The 18,588-nt window shown below is 55.8% G+C and overlaps 1 pseudogene; it reads left to right on the plus strand.

Moving 5' to 3' along the window:
• Positions 1–1,285: 1,285 nt before the first annotated feature.
• LOC144252020 (protein spire homolog 2-like) overlaps positions 1,286–18,588 on the plus strand; it is a 30,430-nt pseudogene continuing 13,127 nt past the window's right edge.

An 18,588-nucleotide genomic window follows, 5' to 3' on the forward strand; every position in this document is an offset into this window, starting at 1 on the left:
GAAGGAGGATCAAAAGTTTAAGACAAGCCTGGGCACTTTATCAAGACCCCATCTCAAAATAAAAAACAAAAATAGGGATGTAGCTCAGGGGTAGAGCCCTTGCCTAGAATGCACAAGAACCTGGGTTCAATCCTCAGTACCACAAAGAAAAAAAGTCACTCTCAGCCTCCCACTCTACAAGATTGAAATATTTCTTGCTGCAAACCCACAATTAAGAAGTCAGAAGACAGGCTGGATGTGGTAGCACACGTCTGTAATCCCAGCAGCTCAGGAGGCAGAGGCAGCAGGATCACTAGTTGAAAGCCAGCCTCAGCAATTTAGCCAGGCACTAAGCAACTCAGGGAGACTCTGTCTCAAATAAACTACAAAACAGGGCTGGGTATGCGGTCAGTGGTTGAGTGCCCCTGAGTTCAATCCCCCATGAAAGAAAGAAAGAAAGAAAGAAAGAAAGAAAGAAAGAAAGAAAGAAAGAAAGAAAGACAGGAAGGAAAGAAGGAAGGAGGGAAGGAAGGAAGGAAGGAAGGAAGGAAGGAAGGAAGGAAGGAAGGAACAAACGAACGAACGAATGAATATGTTCATCTACAACAACAAAACAAAAAAAAAGAGGAAGAAGTTAGAAGATGCGCTGGGCTGTGGCTCAGTGGTGGAGTGCTTACCTAACATGTGTGATGCATTGAGTTCAAACTTCAGCACCACATATAAATAAATAAATAAATAAAGGTAGCAGGCTCGGTGGCACACACCTGTAATTACAGTGGCTCGGGAGGCTGAGGCAGGAGGATCATGTGTTCAGAGCCAGCCTCAGCAAAAGTGAGGTGCTAAACTACTCAGTGAGACCCTGTCTCTAAATACAAAATGGGGCTGGGGGTATGGCTCAGTGGTCAAGTGCTCCTGAGTTCAGTTCCTGGAGAAAGAAAGAAAAAAGAAAAGAAAAACAAGGAGAGAGAGAGAGAGAGAGAGAGAGAGAGAGAGAGAGAGAGAGAGAGAGAGAAAGGAAGAAAGAAAGGTGCTCTGTTTATTTACAACTAAAAAAAGTCAGAAGACTTCTCATCTTGGGCCAATTTCTGGGTCTCATCTGATCCTTTTGGGGGATGTGTCAGTAGCGTCTCCAGCACTGGCCAACACTTCTGCTACCTCATTTGGTCATGCACAGGGGGATAAACTTTTAGATAAGTAACAAATCCTCAGGACATAAGTAAGAAGAACCCAAGTCCCACTTTTTTCCTTAGTTCTGAATCTTGCTGGCTGATATCTGAGGAAGCGCACAGGGGTCCCTGAAGCCGTGATGGAAGCTGGGTGAGAAAGGGTCACAGGACTCTTATAAGTAGGTGGCCTCCAGGCCCCTGAGGAAGCCAGACATGAGTCTTACCAGGCCCTGGCCCAGTGAGGAAGCTGCTGGAGGCACCTGCTCATCCAAAGAAACCCTGAAGTCTGTGGTCAGCTAGGGACATTCAAACCCCCAAGAACGAGGGCAGGTGTCGTCTTTCCCACTAGGGAAATTACCATCTCCATCCTCTCCCATGACTGTGGCTGCACCTCCAGGGATGCTCCTGCCACCAGGAAGACGGGGAGCAGCACAGCCACAGTGCAGCCACACCCAGCTTCCACTGAGGTGGGGTAAGAAGTGAGGCCATCCCAAGTCTTGATTCCCGTGGAGCCACCTGACATGGTGTGGGCATTCTCTTCTACACAAGACGCTTCACAGAAGCTAGGTGGCCTACCCTTCAGAAGCAACCCTTGAAATTCCTTCCTTTCATGGGTGCAGGATTGGGGAAGCTGAGCCTGAGCCCCAGGCTGTGCCATCTTTCTCTACCTTCTCTCATCTCCACTTTCCTTCTACAAAGTACCAGTGCTCCTGCATCTCATGTCTCATAAGCTTGGGGAACAAGGAAAGATGTGAAAGTCACCCCACAATTGATTATAAAAACTCTAGTCACACTTACATGTGTCAGGCTGGTGAGGTGGCTCAGTAGTAAAGCACTTGCCTAGCCTGCATGAAGCCCTGGGTTCAATCCCCAGAACTACATAAAAAAATAAATAAAACAGGGCTGGGGCTCAGTGGTAGCACACTTGCCAGGCATGTGTGAGGTATTGGGTTCGATTCTCAGAACAGCGTGTAAATAAACAAAATAAATATCTATCAACAACTAAAAATAAATAAATAAATAAACCAAACAAAAAGATTTTAAAAATATGACTCACATGTAACAAAATCCTTTCTGCTTTGAGATTAAAAGAACAGAAGGGATGATCCGACAGTGGGGCCCCAGGTGAAAACATACCTCCATAAGTTCCCTTCAAACCAGGTGAAATGGCCTCGTTGCTGAGGTTTTTAAACCCAGCGGCCCAGGAATCACCCCGGCCCTAGTCAGATCTCCAGTCCCGGGAACCTGGGTTTTGTGCTTCCTGGTGATTTCCCACTTGCATTTCCTGGCTGACTACCACTGAGAGGTTTCTGGATCAACCCCAACAAAGCAGGTCCCTGGCTGGCACACCACCTGACTTGTGGGTAGGGGACCTGAAACAGAGTGGGTGGGTGCTGTTATCTCTGGCCAACCCTGTGTCTTCATGTGTCTACTGTCTCAGGGACCGTGAAGGGATGGAAGCAGACACACCTTCCCTCCTAGAAAGGGTCATCTATTAAGTGTTTCATGCCCGAATCCCGGGTCACCTTCACCCTCACCCACCCCAGCAGTCTCCTGGGGTCACCTTGCTTCAGGCCCTCCAAAGAGTTCACAGCACTTTGACTCGCTTCTCAGTGTGGGAGCCCCGCCCCCCATCACTGTGGTGTGTCCACCACCGGAGGCCGGTCTAGAGGAGCCCAGCCTACAGTGAGTCCAGAGCAGGCTGGGGCGTAGACCTGTTGAGCTCGGGGTTGGGGAGAGTGGGGTGTCTTCCAGAACGTCTCCATCAGGAATGAGTCTCTTGGCCTGGGCCTGGATCGCCTGGGTCAGCGCCCCACCCTCAGTCCTGCCCTGGCCCCAGTTCCCTGAGCCCCTCCCTCTCCCACACGGCCCGCTGGGCTCAAGTTCCCCTTCGGGTCCCCCACTCTGGCCTCCCTCCCACACTTGTGCAGCGTCCCGGTCCTCCCTCCCCAGAGCGCTGGTCCTCTGGCACCCGGCGCCGCCTCCCTGCGCACCCGCGGCTCCACCTGCGACGGCCGGTGGGGGCGGGGCCGCCGGGATGACGCGGCATGCGGACGGCGCGGACCCGCCCCGCGCTTGGCGGTGCCCGGCGGCGGTGATGGAAACCCGACGCTCCCGCGGGCTTCGATGATGGGCGGCCATCGCCCGGGCTGGCGGCGGCGGCGGCGGCTGCAGCGCGACGGCCCCCGGAGCGCGCGGGACTGGCGGCGCGGCGGGAGCCCTGGGAGCTGTCCCTGGAGGAGGTGCTGAAGGTGTATAAGCAGCCCATCAAAGAGGAGCAGGCGTGGGCCGTGTGCTTCCAGGCCTGCCGCGGCCTGCCAGGCGCGCCCGGCGGCCAGCGCCGCATCCACGACACTGGGGACATCCTGCTGCACCAGGACGGCTTGGTCGGCGCACGGCAGGAGCCGGGTGAGCGCAGCGGGCGTCCGGGTTGTGGCCCGCGGCTGCCGGAGGCGGTCGGGACGCGCCGGCGGCTCACTGGGTGGTTCCCTGGTGAAAGGGACCGCGACCTCCTTGGCGCCCACTGCGCCGTCCTGCTGCTGGATCCGACTCCTCCTTCCTGACTGGCTGCTGGACCTGGAGGCCCCCTGCCCTCTGGATCTGGAACCTCCGCTGGGCCAGGCACTGCCCTCCTGGCCTTTCCAGACCTGGGGACCCCTCATCGTCCCCTTCTCGTCCTCCCGTCTCTCATGGCATCAAGGCCAGCTGCTCTGTGGCGGGGCACGCTTTCCTTGGCTGAGAAGGGGCTTTGGCCAGATTGCTAGTACCTGGGGTGAAGTCGGGAAGCAGGCATTATGCCATTCTTGTTCCCTGCTCTCCCCTGGGCCACTCCTCCTGGCTTTGGGTTCTGCAGCCCTCAGTATATGGCTCATGCAACGCTTTGTGGGTACAAAGAGTCCTTGCTGCTCTCTAGTGACACGGAGAGGACACAGAATGTCCCCAGGCTAGCTCTTTCATGGAGGTTGGGGGAGGGGCTTGCCTCCTGGGAATCTGTGCGGAATACACACCAGTTTCCTGGGTTTAATTGAGAGGGAGCAAGGAGAGTGTAAAATCTGCTTTTTTTTTTATCCAAAAGAACCAACAACTTAGCCCCTGAAATATGTTTGAGGTCTGTTGAAAGTGGTGCGTTTAGCTGGTTATGTACTTTCCCCTTTAAGTTGTTTTCCTCTCTGGAGAATGGAAGGTTTGTATATGGCGCATAGGATGATATTACCCCAAAGCTGAAACCCTTTTGTGAGCACAAAGGCAGGCTGTGTGCACTGGTTGGAGCCTGACCTCCCTCCAGTCCTCAGCTATGGCCTTGCACTTGCTCTGGAGCAGGCTTCTGTGGAAGACGGGGCAGGAGCAGGGCAAAGCCCAGCAGAGGCAGCAGACAGTGACTGCCTTTTACAGTGGGGAGGGGCCTGCTGTGTCCCCCCCAGGAGCCTGCAGCTTTCTCCCTCAGCTTCCTCTTCCTTCCAACCCCTGCCTGTGACACTTGCAAGTTGAATTTTGCACAAAAAGCATTGATACATTGATTTGATGGGTGGAAATAGTAAGCACCGACATCATGGTATTATTCCCACTTTACTCTCAGGTCAGCTGAGGCCCAGGCCTCAGAAAGTCCAAAATCACTCAGAAAGGGGCAGAATTTGAACTCTGCACTCATGCTCTGAACCACTGTGCTGCCATGTCTTTCAAAGACTGGGCAGAGGGGCAGGTGCACAGTGACCTGCTCTCACCTGGAGTCTGCATACTCACAGAGCTTTTCTCCTGAGGCTCTGTCCTCCTTATAAGATGCTCCCTGGGCCTACCCCAGCCCTGGAGATAAGTGATACCCTAGGGTCTGGCTCCCAGCTCTGCAGAGCAGGACAGGACTGCAGGGAGTGTATAGTCTAGCCTCTGATTTTTAAGGATGGGAAAACCCAAGCAGAGTGGGAGTGGTGAGTTGTTGCCCACAACCATAGCAGCTATCCCTGGGGTTTCCTGGTGTCTCCCTGAACTGTGGGCAAGCCAAGCTGGGCTTCCTATTGGTTCTGTCCCAAATATCAGAGGGCCATGCTTGGGATGTGGGTCATCTGTTTCTCTCTCTCCCCCAGGATTCTATGTGCTGCTGATTCCCAGTCATTGCCCATGTGGCAGTCATCACAGATCTAGTGGCACTTCCTGACTGAGGAGTCAAAGCTCAGTACAGGCCTGTGCATTGAAGAGCCTTATCTCTGTTTGAACAGGGTCTCTGGTCTGGTTTCTGTTCATAAACATTCCTCACAATGGTGATGGCTTATGACTTCTGTCTGCCTTTATTTTATTTTTGGTACTGGGGATTGAATCCATGGACACTTAGCCACTGATCCACATCCTCAGCCCTTTTTTGTATTCTATTTTGAGGCAGAATCTCACTGAGTTGTATAGGGCCTTGCTAAGTTGCTGAAGCTGGCTTTGAACTCGCAATTCTGCTGCCTCAGCCTCCTGAGCCACTGGGATTACAGGCATGTGCCACTGCGCCTGGCTGCCTCTCTCTTTTTTTTTTTTAAGTGGAAGAATGGGAAATGTGTTAGCATGTGGAGTTATTTTTAAGAGGCCATTATTAAAACCTCAAGATCGGGAAAGGATTATTTTTTAAAATGGACTCAGGAAACTCCATCAGGTGAAGCTCTGTGGAGCCGTTCCGTACACAGCACAGCCAGTGGTCAGGTGGCCTGCAGCGCTCTCAGTGGATCCACCTCCTGCCGTCCCAGGGTGGCTTGCCCCACGGGAAGGTGCTCTGCAAAGTGGGACTTGGGCATCGGCCCCTGGAGCATCCAGCTTCGGGCCCAGCTTTCTTCCAGGAAGATGCCCAGGAGACAGTGGAGGCTGGTGCTAGGTGCCCCTGGGGTGAGGGGAGCCATGGCTGCCTCCTCTCCCTTTACTTCCTGCCTTGCACTCACACTCACTTACACAAATATATTTTTATTCGTTTTTATTGGCCCACTTTTCTTTTTGGTGATGGGGTTCAAATCCAGGGTCTCTTGCATGGTAAGTCCAAACTCCACCCTGGAGCTCCATCCCCAGCTCTTGCCTTTTGATGCTCCACCTTTTCAGTCAGGCCCCACTCTTTATACTTGGGGTGGACTGTGGGTCTGAGCCTGGCTATCCCCAGGGTTCTCTGGAGCAGTTGCTAGTTCTTCGTTCTTGAGTGGATACAAGGCCTTCCCTTTTTATGTTGTAGCCCCAGGTTCCTAACACAAAGGCCATTAAAAGGCATTTGTCCAGGCCTGCCAGCGGCTCAGGAGGCTGAGGCAGGAGAATCATGGGTTCAAAGCCATCCTCAGCAAAAACGAGGTGCTGCTAAGCAACTCAGTGAGACCCTGTCTCTAAATAAAATACAAAATAGGGCTGAGATGTGGCTCAGTGGCCAAGTGTCCCTGAATTCAATTCCCAGTACCCCGTAAAATAAAAAATAAATTTATAAAAAGACACCTGCCCAGAACTGGACCACAGTGTCCACAGGGCTGACTTGTCTTTCACTCTCTCCCCCAGCAGTGCTCAAGAGCAGGCTCTGGCCTCAGGGGGTCCACTGCACCTGGGCCCACAAGTCACAGCCAGGGGTGCTGCTGCTGCATGTTTGAGCTGGCCTCTGTGCCAGCCACAGACACTTCGCTGTGTGTCTCCTGGCCCAGCGTGCTCCTTCCAGGTGCTGAAATGGGACCCTTTGCTATTGAGGAGTGTGGTTGGACTTTGGGATCAGGAAGCGCACAGCTGGCTCTCTCTGCTGCTGGAGGTCCCTGAGTTCCACCAGTGGCCAGAAGAGTCTGTTGAGGTCATCTTCTTTTCACCATCCCCCCTGCCCAGATGTGTGCAGATGAGCTTTGAGTGGTCTTGCCTTGGCTGGTGTCCTTAGTTATGCTGGGGAGAAGCTGGAGCTGGTCAGAAAGGTCAGATTCTGCTTCCAGAGAGAATTCCCCTTCCCAAGTCTCCTGGCTGTCAGAACATTCCTGGTGGTTCTTATAGCTGGGTCCTTGCCAGCCCTGGCCATGGCTGGAGGTACCTGTCACAGCTATGCCACCTGCCTGGCTATTGCAGGTGCTCTTGCAGCTGTGCTCTTTGCCCTTGAGGGCCACTTAGTCCAGTCATGGTGAAGGGTGACAGAGGCCACCCAGGAGGGTGGGAGCTTTCCTTCCTCACCATGATGGGAGCCAACCTTGAGAGGTGCTTGTAGGATAGGTGCTGAGGTGTTGGGGTCACTCCTCCTGGGAGAGCTATGTTGTTAAGAGCCTCTTCCGCAGCCGAGAAACCCAAAGTCACAGGAAAACAGCCACCTGAGTTGACAGTTGTGGGTGTGATGATGGCCTGTGCCTTAGAGGTGTGTGACTGACCATCTTGGGGGTGCCAGTGGAGGCCTGTGCTGCTGCGCTGCACATTTCTTGATGGTCAGCGCCTGTCCCTGAGCTTTGCTTTCTGGAAGAGGGCTGCCAGACAGTCACTGTGAGGTGTGTGTGGGGGTGAGCAAGGTGTATTTGCAGACAGATTTCTGTAATCCATCTTCTGAGCAAGCCTCACCTTGCAGGACGATCACCTTCTGTGTGTGTGACCTCTCTGACGCTGCCCATGCCAGGCTGGCCCTCCCATAAATCCTGGACACGGGCGGCCCAGGTGCCTGTCCTAGCTGGTACCACCCAACCTGTGCTGTGACTTTGGAAAGGGCTCCACATGTCCAGGAGCCTGGGGGGCCCCATGTCACGTGTGAGGTTAAGCTTGCTGTCGCCTTCCAGCCGCATCCTCCACATGCTCACCAGCTGCCTGCCTGGCATCCACGGGGGGTTTCTCTGCCCCACATGGGACAGAGCTGACTCTAGTGCAGCACCAGGAATTTTGGGGCACTGGATGGTCCGGCCCTGGCATGAGGCCTGGTTAAACCCTGTGGACAGGCTGCCAGGGTTTAACTCTGACCCTTCAGAGCGATGCAAAAGCCCGGTTAAGAGGGAGGAGAGGGGCCTGGAAGTGGTGTCTGCTCGCCGGGCAGACAAGCACAAGGGGCCCGGGCAGCGGGAGGAAGCTCCCAGCCACTGTTTCGGCTTCTGTCCTCTCCCAGGGAATCCCACTTTCCCCCTGTGCATCTGCCTTGGTTCGTCTCCAGGGACTGAGGGGTGAGCAGAAAGGAGAGTGTGGGCATCTGTGGCTTCAGGACAGATCTCCACGACCTTCCGGCTCGAGGTGACACAAACCCATTTTCTTCTGTCTTAAGAGGGTATAGATACAGAATAGCCTTTTCCTTAGGTTAGCTGTTGGCTGTCCTGCCTACGTCTGCCACCTGTGTCCCCTGGCCATGCCACGCAGAAGTCAGGGGGCCTGCAGGTGTGTACGCTCCCAATTCCACCCTCACATCTGGGTGTCATGTCGCTCTCCATTTTTTCTTCTTTTATTGTTTTCCTATTTTTAAAAATTATTTTTTGGGACAGGGTATTGCTGAATGGCCTAGGTGTGCCTGGGACTTGTGATCTTCTTGCCTCAGCCTCCTGAGTGGCTGGGACTAAGGTGTGTGCTATGGCGCCTGGCTCATTCTTGATTCATTTCCAGGAAATTGTTGTATACACATCAATCTACTTCCCCTAAATACTTCAGCTTGTGTGCTGTTACCAGAGCTTAGCGTTTGTTTGTAATTCTTTCTTTTGATGTGAAATTTACATATGATGGAACATGAACCCTGGCACACCTTCCTCGATAAGTCTCTGCACCCCACCCTCTGCTGTCAGGGCCCCACTACGCCTGTTGAACAGTCAGAACCACCCCAGTGGTCAGAACCACCCTGTGCTGGTCCCTCCCACGGATTCCACTTCAGTAGATCTTTGCAGGGGCCCAGGAATGTTCCAAGTGGTTCTAGAATCCACATTCCATCCGAGGTTCTCGAATCCCCTGACTTGGGTCTCCTCTCAGATCCTTGCCCAGTGGACTGAGGGGAGCCCCTGGGGAGCATGTGGAGAATCGTGCTGATCTCAGCCCAAGGATTGGCAGAAGTGACCCAGAAGGAGGGACACACCTGTATCCCTTTGACCCAAAGAGCTCTATGTTTGCTGAACAAACAGAGCTTGCGACTTCTGAACCTGCCTGTGGGCATCCTCCAGCTCCTGAAGGCTGACGCTCCACAGAGGGCCCAACTGGGTCTTGCAGTTAGAGTCTTGACTGTGGAACAAGCTTTTGTGGAGAGCCTGAAATCACCGACACTGGGTGTGTTTCACTCACCCTGACCATGGGGGGTGGTGTCTCCCCGTGAGAGGGGACCGAGGTGGTGGAGACCCTGGGCTTCTGGGAGCACACAGGGTGTTTGGGTCCAAAGTCTGCTGGCTCTGGGCTCCACCCCACCTCTGAGACAGGGCAGCACTGCACGTTGAGTGGCACCCTTTTGCATGATTTGATTTCTTGACTCTGTAGTGCGTCCACAAGACCCAAATTCAGAACTTGCAGAGAGAGTAGCATCCCAGAGCCCTGTGTTATGGTCCCCACCTACTGGCCTCTTAGCCACAGTGTAAAGTTTCATGCACACCAGCACACGGGTTCTGCTCTGAAACCTAGAGCTGCCCTCTGCCCTCCCACTCCACTCCAGGATGCCCTGTTCCTGTGTGTGTGCGCGTGTGTGTGTGTGTGTATGTATTTCCAGTGTCTTGTGGTAAGAAGGTGCTACAGTGAGTGGCAGTTGGCATCATGCCGTGTGGCAAGGCTTCGGGAAGCAGACCTGCTACCTTGGAAGGCCGGGACCGTGGTTTTGAGAGACTTTGGTGGTGGCCTTCCTGGGTTGCGGCCAGTTCTCCTGTCTACCAGGCTCACATACGCTGTGTTTCTGCAGCCTGCTGTGGCCACACGACACTCTGGGCAGGCTGTCCTGACTCCAGGCCCTGCCACAGCGCAGTAGGTGCTCTGCAAACCCTTCCACCTCGGGAAGCTTCTCTGCCTCTGTTGCTGCACCTCTCTGAGGTGACACTGTTAGACGTAGGTGTCACCTCTGTCCTGCAGGTGAGAAAGTGAGGTCCGAGGGAGGACACCCAGAGCCTGAGGGCCACAGATTGGCCAGGATCTGACATCTCCAGTCCTCCCAGGGCAGACGGGGCTGAGGTGCAGGTACCTCCTCTCACCTGCCACGCAGGGCTGTGCGCTTCCTCTGGAGGCTGCTGGGGGCAGCTGCGAAGGTCCTCTGGGCACCTCTCCTCCAGGTGCAGTCTGTCCTTCCACCACAGGAACAGTGTTCAGAGGAGTGCCGAGCGCTTCAGTTCTCCTCACTTGCCATTCCACGCAAGAGAATCTGGAGTGGGTTTCCTTTCCCTGGCGAGGGTGTCCTTCCCGCAGGAGGAGGTGGCTGAGTGGTCCCGCCCCCTGCAGGGATCAGAGAGTGGTGGTGGGAGCCTGTGTCTGGCTCCATCTCCCCTCTGGAGGTCTCACCATAGACACGTGATCTCCTGGGTCCCGCTGCCTCCCTCTGCTTCTGTCTACTCCAGTGAGAGCAGCTCCGGGCAGTCGTACCTGGACTGTTGGGTGGGTGGGTCAGGAGTGTGCTTGGCTTCGCGGGGACCCAGCTCTGCAGTTTATTAGCTGGGTGGACTCTGGCAGATCTCTGAGTCTGCTGAGCCCCAGTTTCCTCACCACAGAGGGGGATTCCTGGCACCACCCCCTCCAACTTGCTGGAGTTTTGTGACCACCTCGTGGAGGCCCCAGCTCGGCCTCCCCGAGAGATCTCCTTCACCCCCATCTCAGCAGGCCGAGCCTGCTCATCAAACCCTGGAGAGTTCCTAAGTCCTTGCAACTGCAAACAATTAAGATTCACAGACACTTTAATGTTGGCATGATTTTTTTGTTGTTGTTGTTTTTGCTAATATATGAACTATTTGAGCCAGCAACACAAGCATTGAAAGCATTTCCACAGAGAGCTGGCTGCAGAGCTAGACTGCGTGTGCCATCAGTGTGCAGAGAGCTGGGAAGGGCTGGCCACCCTTCTCGGTCAGCCCCTCCTGCCCTTCCCAACCAGCAGCATGACCCAGGCACTGGCCTCCAGGAAACACCTTGGTCCTGGGTCTGATGCTTCTACCTCCCCACTACTTGGACCAGCTGTGGCTGCCAGCTTCCCTGACTGCCCAGCAGGCAGGACGCTGGCCCAGGACAAGAGCCTGTGGCCTGCTGCACACTGCTGGCCTCTCCTGACCTCACCGATGCTGGCCTGGACTGTTCCCATTACTGCAGTGGGTGGCAGTCTCCTTTATCTTGGGCAATCCTCCTGGCTCTTGATGGCATTTTGAAAGTGTTTGCGGCATTAGCAGGTTCGTGCGGAGACCGTCCTGAGGTCTGTCTTCCCACGTCTCGCCTCTTTCTAGTAGGAGTGAAGGCGGTGAAGCTCCCATGCCCACTCGAGTGCCCCTGCACGTCGTATGTGTGGGTAGGTTTCTGCATCTCATTCCGTGGCATCCTTGGAACCTGGGGGGCTGGGGGCTTGGTCAGCAACTGGTGGTCCAGATTCTGGGGTTCCCTGCCTTGCTCTGGCACTATCTCCCCGCCACTAGCTGTGATACCTTGGAGCACAGGAGGTCATCTCTGAGCCTCTATCTCTTCATCTGTGAATGGGTGCCTGAGCTGCTCACTTCCTGGGTTGGATTCGGCATTCATGGATGAGCACCTGCAAAATGCCACTCACTACCTGCCGCCACTCAGCATCACACTGAGCCTGTACGTGGGCCTCAGATCCAGGAGTCGCAGTCCGAGGTGGACATTCCCAGCTAGGCAAAGCCTGTCAGCTCCTCTGAGCCCAAGTCTCTTCCGACAGTGTAACTTGGAGGCAGGCCACCTCAGTTCCCAACGTCACAGCTTCTCACTTCAGACCGCGGCTTCTTGCCTGCAGCCACCACCTACCTGAGCTGCTCCCTCCTTTCCCTCTGTCTCCAAGCAGGCCTGGACCCCAGACCCTGGACCCACTCACCAGCACTGCTGACCACTCTTCTGAGCAGGCACTGGGGAGCACTGGGGTCTGCCTTCTCTAGTGCAGAATGGGACAGTCACTCTTGGCACCTAGGTGTCCTTCCCAGAGCTGGCTCCTGAAGGGCCTTGCAAGTGACCTGGTGGCTCAGCTGGCAATGAACTTTCTGGGGTTCCTTGGGAGAGTGGGGGGATTACTGTATTTTCCTACAGGGAAATGGGCGGGGGGTGGGGCATCCCACCTTCCCGTGGGCTCAGCTGGCCATTTCAGTCTGTGGGCTCCTGGGGTCATGGTGAGCTGAGGCAGGGGCAGCAGCCTGTCCTTGGGTCCTGGGGTGGCTGGGGGAACCTGACTCGCTATCTTTTCTTGCAGAGCCCATGACCACGATGGTGTCCCCAGCCAGCTCAGAAGCTCAGGTACTGAAAACAGTTTTAAAGACGACTTGATCCTGTGAGAGTGAACCTGCGTTGCATAATGGACACTCTCACCGTATTAAGTCCTGTAGCTGTTCGTCGAGGCAGGACAGCGCAGCACCCAGAGGGCCTCACTGGGCCTGGGAGGAAGCTGTGCACAGAGGACAGGCAGTGAGGGCCCAGCAGGGTGTCAAGGGCTCTGGGGCAGGAGCAAGGGAGGAGTTGCTACTGACCCAGAGGGAAGTAGGTGATGACCTCTGCCTGGTTGGCCTCACAGGCACAATGCTGGGGGCTGGGTGTGAGTTTCAGGAGCAAACAGGAAAACCAGCCAAGGACACAAGCCAAGGAATTCCCACTCAGCCCACATCTCCAACCCCTTCCTCCTCCTCCCACCTGCCCTGGGATCACGTCCTGGATTTGGTTCTTCTCTGTGTCTTTAAACCACTGCTCTAATATAACACCTGTTTTACAGTGAACACAGTGGCACACTCAGGGGAGGTGGGCACAGACCAGAAGAGCATATACCATCTGTTGTTGAGAACCCAGAAACTAGCAGTGTGTCTCACCTCCCATAGTCCCTCACCTTGGAATACTGCCATTCAAGTAGCACATCGCCGAGTTTATTTACCAGCTCTGTACTTGTCCTACATAGAGATTCCTCAAACAATTGTGTGTTTCCAAGACTCCTCTGCATTGCCCTGTGGTGGTTAGTCATCCATTTTCATGGCTGCATAATATTTTGGATAGTTTCTTTTTCCCAAGTGCAGTGCTCCTGGGTGGCAGCTGGCCCCTGCTGTGCAGAGTTCCCAAGTAGTCTATTACTTGAAAACTTTCCAAAGTTTTTTTTTTAAAGAGAGAGTGAGAGAGGAGAGAGAGAGAGAGAATTTTTTTTTAATATTTATTTTTTAGTTCTCGGCGGACACAACATCTTTGTTGGTATGTGGTGCTGAGGATCGAACACGGGCCGCATGCATGCCAGACAAGCGCGCTACCGCTTGAGCCACATCCCCAGCCCACTTTCCAAAGTTTTAAAAAGATTTATAAAGAGGAGCTAGGGCCATAGCTCAGTGGTGGAGCGCTTGCCTAGCATGTGTGAGGCACTGGGTTTGATCCTCAGCACCACATTAAAATAAAGGTATTGGGTCCATCTACAACTAAAAATTTATAAATATTCACAACAACGGTGTATGGGAACAGTCCAGTCAGGACTGTTGTTCTCAGAGGCCCCAGGTGCACTTCAGAGCGAGTAGCCTCAGCAGGGGAGCTGCCTGCACGTCGTCTCGACTGGGGCTACTCAGGCTGCACGAGGTGCCCACAGGACCCCTGCAGCTTCTGACCACCCCCAGGCTGCTGAGCCTGTCCAGTGCTGGAATGCCGGCAGGGCTAGAGGTTCTGAGCCTGGCCAACTGCCTAGACTTTTCCTTATGGGGAACGAGCATTCTTGACTTCCAGAGAGTTCCGATGACTGGAGGCACAGAAGACCTTTCACTGACGCAGCTGTCAGATAAGACTTGACTGCAGTTGGCACTTTCCCCAGAGTGGCACTAGCTCAGGCCAGGAGGAAGAGGGGGCTCTCCTCCTGTGCCCTCAGTCTGTCCTCCTGTCCATGGGGTGGGCAGTCTGCATGAGAAAGACCGTCAGAGCCAGCCTGGAGCTCGAGGCAGACGGAGTAGGAGTGAGATGCCCTTCACACCTCCTCGCTCATTCTTGGCCCATACCCAAAGGCCAAAAGGTTCACCAGGAATTCGAGGGGACTGTAACTCCTGCCTGCCCCATCACCGTGGCACCCAGGAGGGGCCCTGAGGCCCTGCTGGAGCCCCCCTGACCCCAGGTTTCGCCTGCCTGGGCCGGGTTCAGGCTGGCACCTGTCAGGTGTGACCCTCTGCTAGAGTTTTGTGGCTGTGGCTGTTGCTCTAGAGTCTAGGGTGTGGCTTGGAGCTGTGTCCCTGATGTTCGTCTGCAGAAGGCACAGACATGCTGAGGTGGCCTCCAGGGGGCCACCCTTTGCCCCACTGCCACCATGGACTCCTGCTGGCCCTCTGCCTGGCACTGGGTTGGCCACCTGTTCTTGCTTGGCATGGTGCAGGCCCTGGCTCTCCAGGCTCCCAGAGGTGGGCACACAGGAAGCTAGAGGCCCTGAAGCAGGTGACCCAGAAGGTTCCCGGAGAAGGCAGTGGCCTCCTTGTGAGGGACAAGGCTGAGGACTCTACACAGCAGACCCAGGCCTGGCCAAGCAAAGGCCCAGCTCTTTGCAAGCTGTGCCCAGGCAACCTGACCTCTCTGTGCCTCTCTCCCCAAACTGCAAGATGAGAGATGGTGTCGGTGGGTTGTCCACAGCCAAGCAGAAGAGTGACACCAGGCTCAGCCCAGGTTCCGACTAGGAGAGTGTCTTTGCGTAAATGCATCCTTTTGATCCATGTCATAAAAGAAAAGCATGAAAGTCCGTTAGCACTAAGAGCAATGCCCAGCAGATCACAGGGAGGTCGTATGCTGGGGTTGAGCCCAGACCTGCGCAGGCTAGGGAGTTCGAGCCACCGAACTGTACCCCGCCCTTTTCATTTCATTGTGAGACAGGGGTCTAACTAAGTTGCCCAGGCTGGCCTTGAACTTGTGAGCCTCCTGCCTCAGCCTCCTAGCTGCTGGGATTCAAACATGTGCACCGAGCCTGGCTAAACATTGGTCTTCTGTGGATGCGTCAGGCTGGCAAGGGGTGATGGCCATGCCTAGTCGGGGATCAGAAGTCTCCTCCTTCACTCTTCTCAAGGAGGCAGATGCTGGCCTCAATTATGGGACTCTTGCCATCTTCTGAACATGGAACTGGGATGATTTGCCAGTCCTCCCCACCCACCCCAAATCACTGGTGGGCCAGATATCTGCAAAGTCAGTACCTCTGAAGATCCTGTGCAGGTCACCAGGAGATGTCACAGAGAAGATCATCTTTGGAGAAAGGTCTGAGGAGTCACCAGAGGGAAGGGGGAGCTAGACTTGGGACCATGGGTTTCTTCACTTACCTGATGGAAGAATTTCAGCAGGAGTCAGACAGGGACTCCCTGGGGAAGTGATGCGTCCAGGGGAGAAGGTGGGCCACCTTGAGGCTGAGGCTGGGGTGGCCCTGCTGTCCACTGCATTCTTCAGAGCTGTGGCCTGTCACAGTGCTGGGAGCACACCCAGCCCTCCAAGGGAGCCTGTGGGCCAGGGCGAGGGGAGGAGAGAGGGTAAGCCAGGGATGAAAGTCAGAGCCAGGCCGGGAGACACGAGAGTTCACTCGTCAGAGCTGACAGATAACGGCCATCTCGATGGGGGAGGGCAAACGGGCTGGGGTCCTGGGACTTTCAGGGGGAAGGCTTGGGAACCAGAGCCGGGTGGGCCTGATGAGGGTTGGCATGAGGGTTGGTGTGAGGAGTGGTGAGCCTTTCTCAGGAAGGTCCTGGGGCAGGAAAGCAAAACTGTTCTCTTAAAATGGCGGCCGTCACTGAGGATGGCCTTCCAGATGCTGAGCAAGGACCTTGTGCACGGCAGGGCAGTCCCCGTGCAGAGGTGTCAGGACCGGCTCCCCCTCCACAGACCTCTGGTCCCAAGGCCCCTAAAGGCAGACTGTGGAAACAGGGTTCCCTGCCGAGAGGCGCTGAGCCCAGAGGCCTCCACCAAGAGACCTCACGGATTTTAAAAATGAGCTTAAAAAACAAACAAACAAACAAACAACAAACACTTCCTGTGGGCAGGGGTGTAGCCGAGGTGGAGTGCTGGCCTAGCATGCTGGAGGCCTGGGTTCAGACCCAGTGCCACAAACCAAACCAAACCAACAGGTGAAGAACTTGGAGAGCCTCAAGCTTATCCAAAGCAGGCAGAACAGCCCGGGGTGCCTGGTTCACTGGGCGCCACGGCACTGGGTCCCACCCACCCTGCCTGGTGATCCCCTCGTCTCACCCACCACCCACTCCAGTGTGATGACTTTTTAGGTCAGACTTCACCATGTCTGGCTTGGGGTCAGCCAGCTTTCGGCCTCTGAGACTCAAGTACCTGGAAAGGTTCATCTTGGCTCACAGTGTCCAAGTTTCTGTCCATGGCAGTTGGCCCTGTGGCTTTGGGCCGGTGTGGCTCAGGACTTCATGGCGGGAGCACAGGGCAGAGGAGGGAAGGGCTGGGCTGCACTCTCCCTCCGAGGGCACACTCCAGCAGAAGACCTTGCAGTGGAACCTCTGGAAGGTCCACCCCTCTCAGTGGCACCCCAGTGAGGATGCCTGTAGGGAGCCCCTGACCCTCTGCATCTGATCAGGCTCAGCTCCCCGAGGCTCCTGGAAGGGACGGTGTGTCCTGAAGGCTCTCTGCCGATCCTTTCCCTTGGATCAGCACATGGGACTGCGTGTTGGTTCCTCTTTGCTGTGTGGTAGCATTCCCTGTGAGTGTCCCGAGTGCGGTCTCACTCTCAGCTGGAGAACGTTCCAGTGGCCGCGCTCGGGACCCATCAGTTCAGCACCTGGAGAGAGCTGCTGAGGCACTGGTCCCACGTCTGTTGGATTGCGAGGGGCCAAGCTGTTCTGCAAAGTGGTGTGCCGCGGGCAGTCCCTTCAGTCACGCACCTCACCGTGTTGTACCTGGTGTATCCCCTCAGTGGGCCGTTAGCTCCTCCCTCCTGGCCTCTTACTGGGCCTGGCCACTCCCCGCCTGTGAAGGGGCTGGCAGCCTGCCCAGCTCTGGGGCGCCCTGCACTGTTCCCTGCCGCCTGCCGCCTGCGCCAACCCCTCTTTGTCCTGCAGATGGTGCAGTCGCTGGGCTTTGCCATCTACCGCGCACTGGACTGGGGCCTGGACGAGAGCGAGGAGCGCGAGCTCAGCCCACAGCTGGAGCGGCTCATCAACCTCATGGCCAACAGCGACTGTGAGGACAGCGGCTGTGGGGCAGCGGACAAGGGCTACGGGGGTCCAGAGGAGGAGGAGGAGGTTGCAGACGGTGGCCCCCGGGCCCTGCGCACCTTCTCCCAGGCCATGCAGCTGTGCGCGGTGCGGCTGACTGACCCTCGGGGCGCGCAGGCCCACTACCAGGCTGTGTGCCGCGCACTCTTTGTGGAGACGCTGGAGCTCCAGGCCTTCCTAGCCAGGGTGCGGGAGGCCAAGAAGGTGAGCTTGGGAACACAGTGCTGAAGGTGGGGCCCGCGGATGGCCAGACCCGAAGGGGATCTGGGGGGTGACTAGTGGGTACCTTGCCCCTCGGTGGGAGTGCCCCAGCTGCTCTGGGCTGTGTGCTGAAGCCTCATACATTTTGGCCAGGTTTTTGGAGAAGGGAACCAAGGCCTAGGGAGGCAGCAACTGGCTCCTAGCCTCTGCCCGAGCCTCCTTCCTGCTGCCTTAAGCCAGCTGTCATGATTCTGTGAGGGAGTCCTGCTTGCTGCCCCCACTTGCTCCCCAGGTCCCAGTTTCTTCTGAAGACAATGCCAATGGCAGTCCCTTCCCACCTCTCAGAACCACACAGATCCTTCAAGTGGGGTGGGTGGGCAGTTCCGTGGGGGTACCTGTGGGTATGTGCTGTGCCTGGCCTTGCTCTCCAGGTACCTCTCTAAGTTTGGGCCCATTTTGCAGGTGGGCAGATGTAGGCTCTGGGAGGCTGGATCCTTGCCAGGAGCTGCAGAGCCAGTATAGGGCAGGGCTGGTCTCCCTGGGCTCCCAAGCCACAGTTCTCCTCTGGGGCTGTCCTGATCCCCCTGGACCTCAGGGATGGTGTGCAGTCTGCTCTCCCAGCTCCCAGCTCCCAGCCCCTCCTGGAGGAGTTGGTGCTGTTCAAAGGGAGCTGATGGGTTTGTTTGGCAGTGTCCTAAGTGCAGGGACCCTGGGCCCATCAGCTTTCCACAGAGGAGAGAGGGGTACCTGGAGAGGTCAGAGAGATTGGCTGCACTCCTTTGCTTAGGTGTTGGAAGGTAGTTTGGGAGTTAACTGGTATGGTCCCTGACTCCACCCTCACCTTTTTGGGTGCTCTTTCCTTCTAATACAGAGGGGTTCTTGGCAGCTTCACTGACCCTTGGGTCCTAAGAAAAGGCTGGAGCTGCCAGCCTCCCCTGCAGCTCTCACATGCCGAGATGGGGAGGTTACCAGCCCATGGCCTGTTCCTGTGGTCATCCCACCTT

The sequence above is a fragment of the Urocitellus parryii genome, unplaced genomic scaffold (assembly GCF_045843805.1).
Source record: "Urocitellus parryii isolate mUroPar1 unplaced genomic scaffold, mUroPar1.hap1 Scaffold_357, whole genome shotgun sequence".
Taxonomy (NCBI): Eukaryota; Metazoa; Chordata; class Mammalia; order Rodentia; family Sciuridae; genus Urocitellus; species Urocitellus parryii.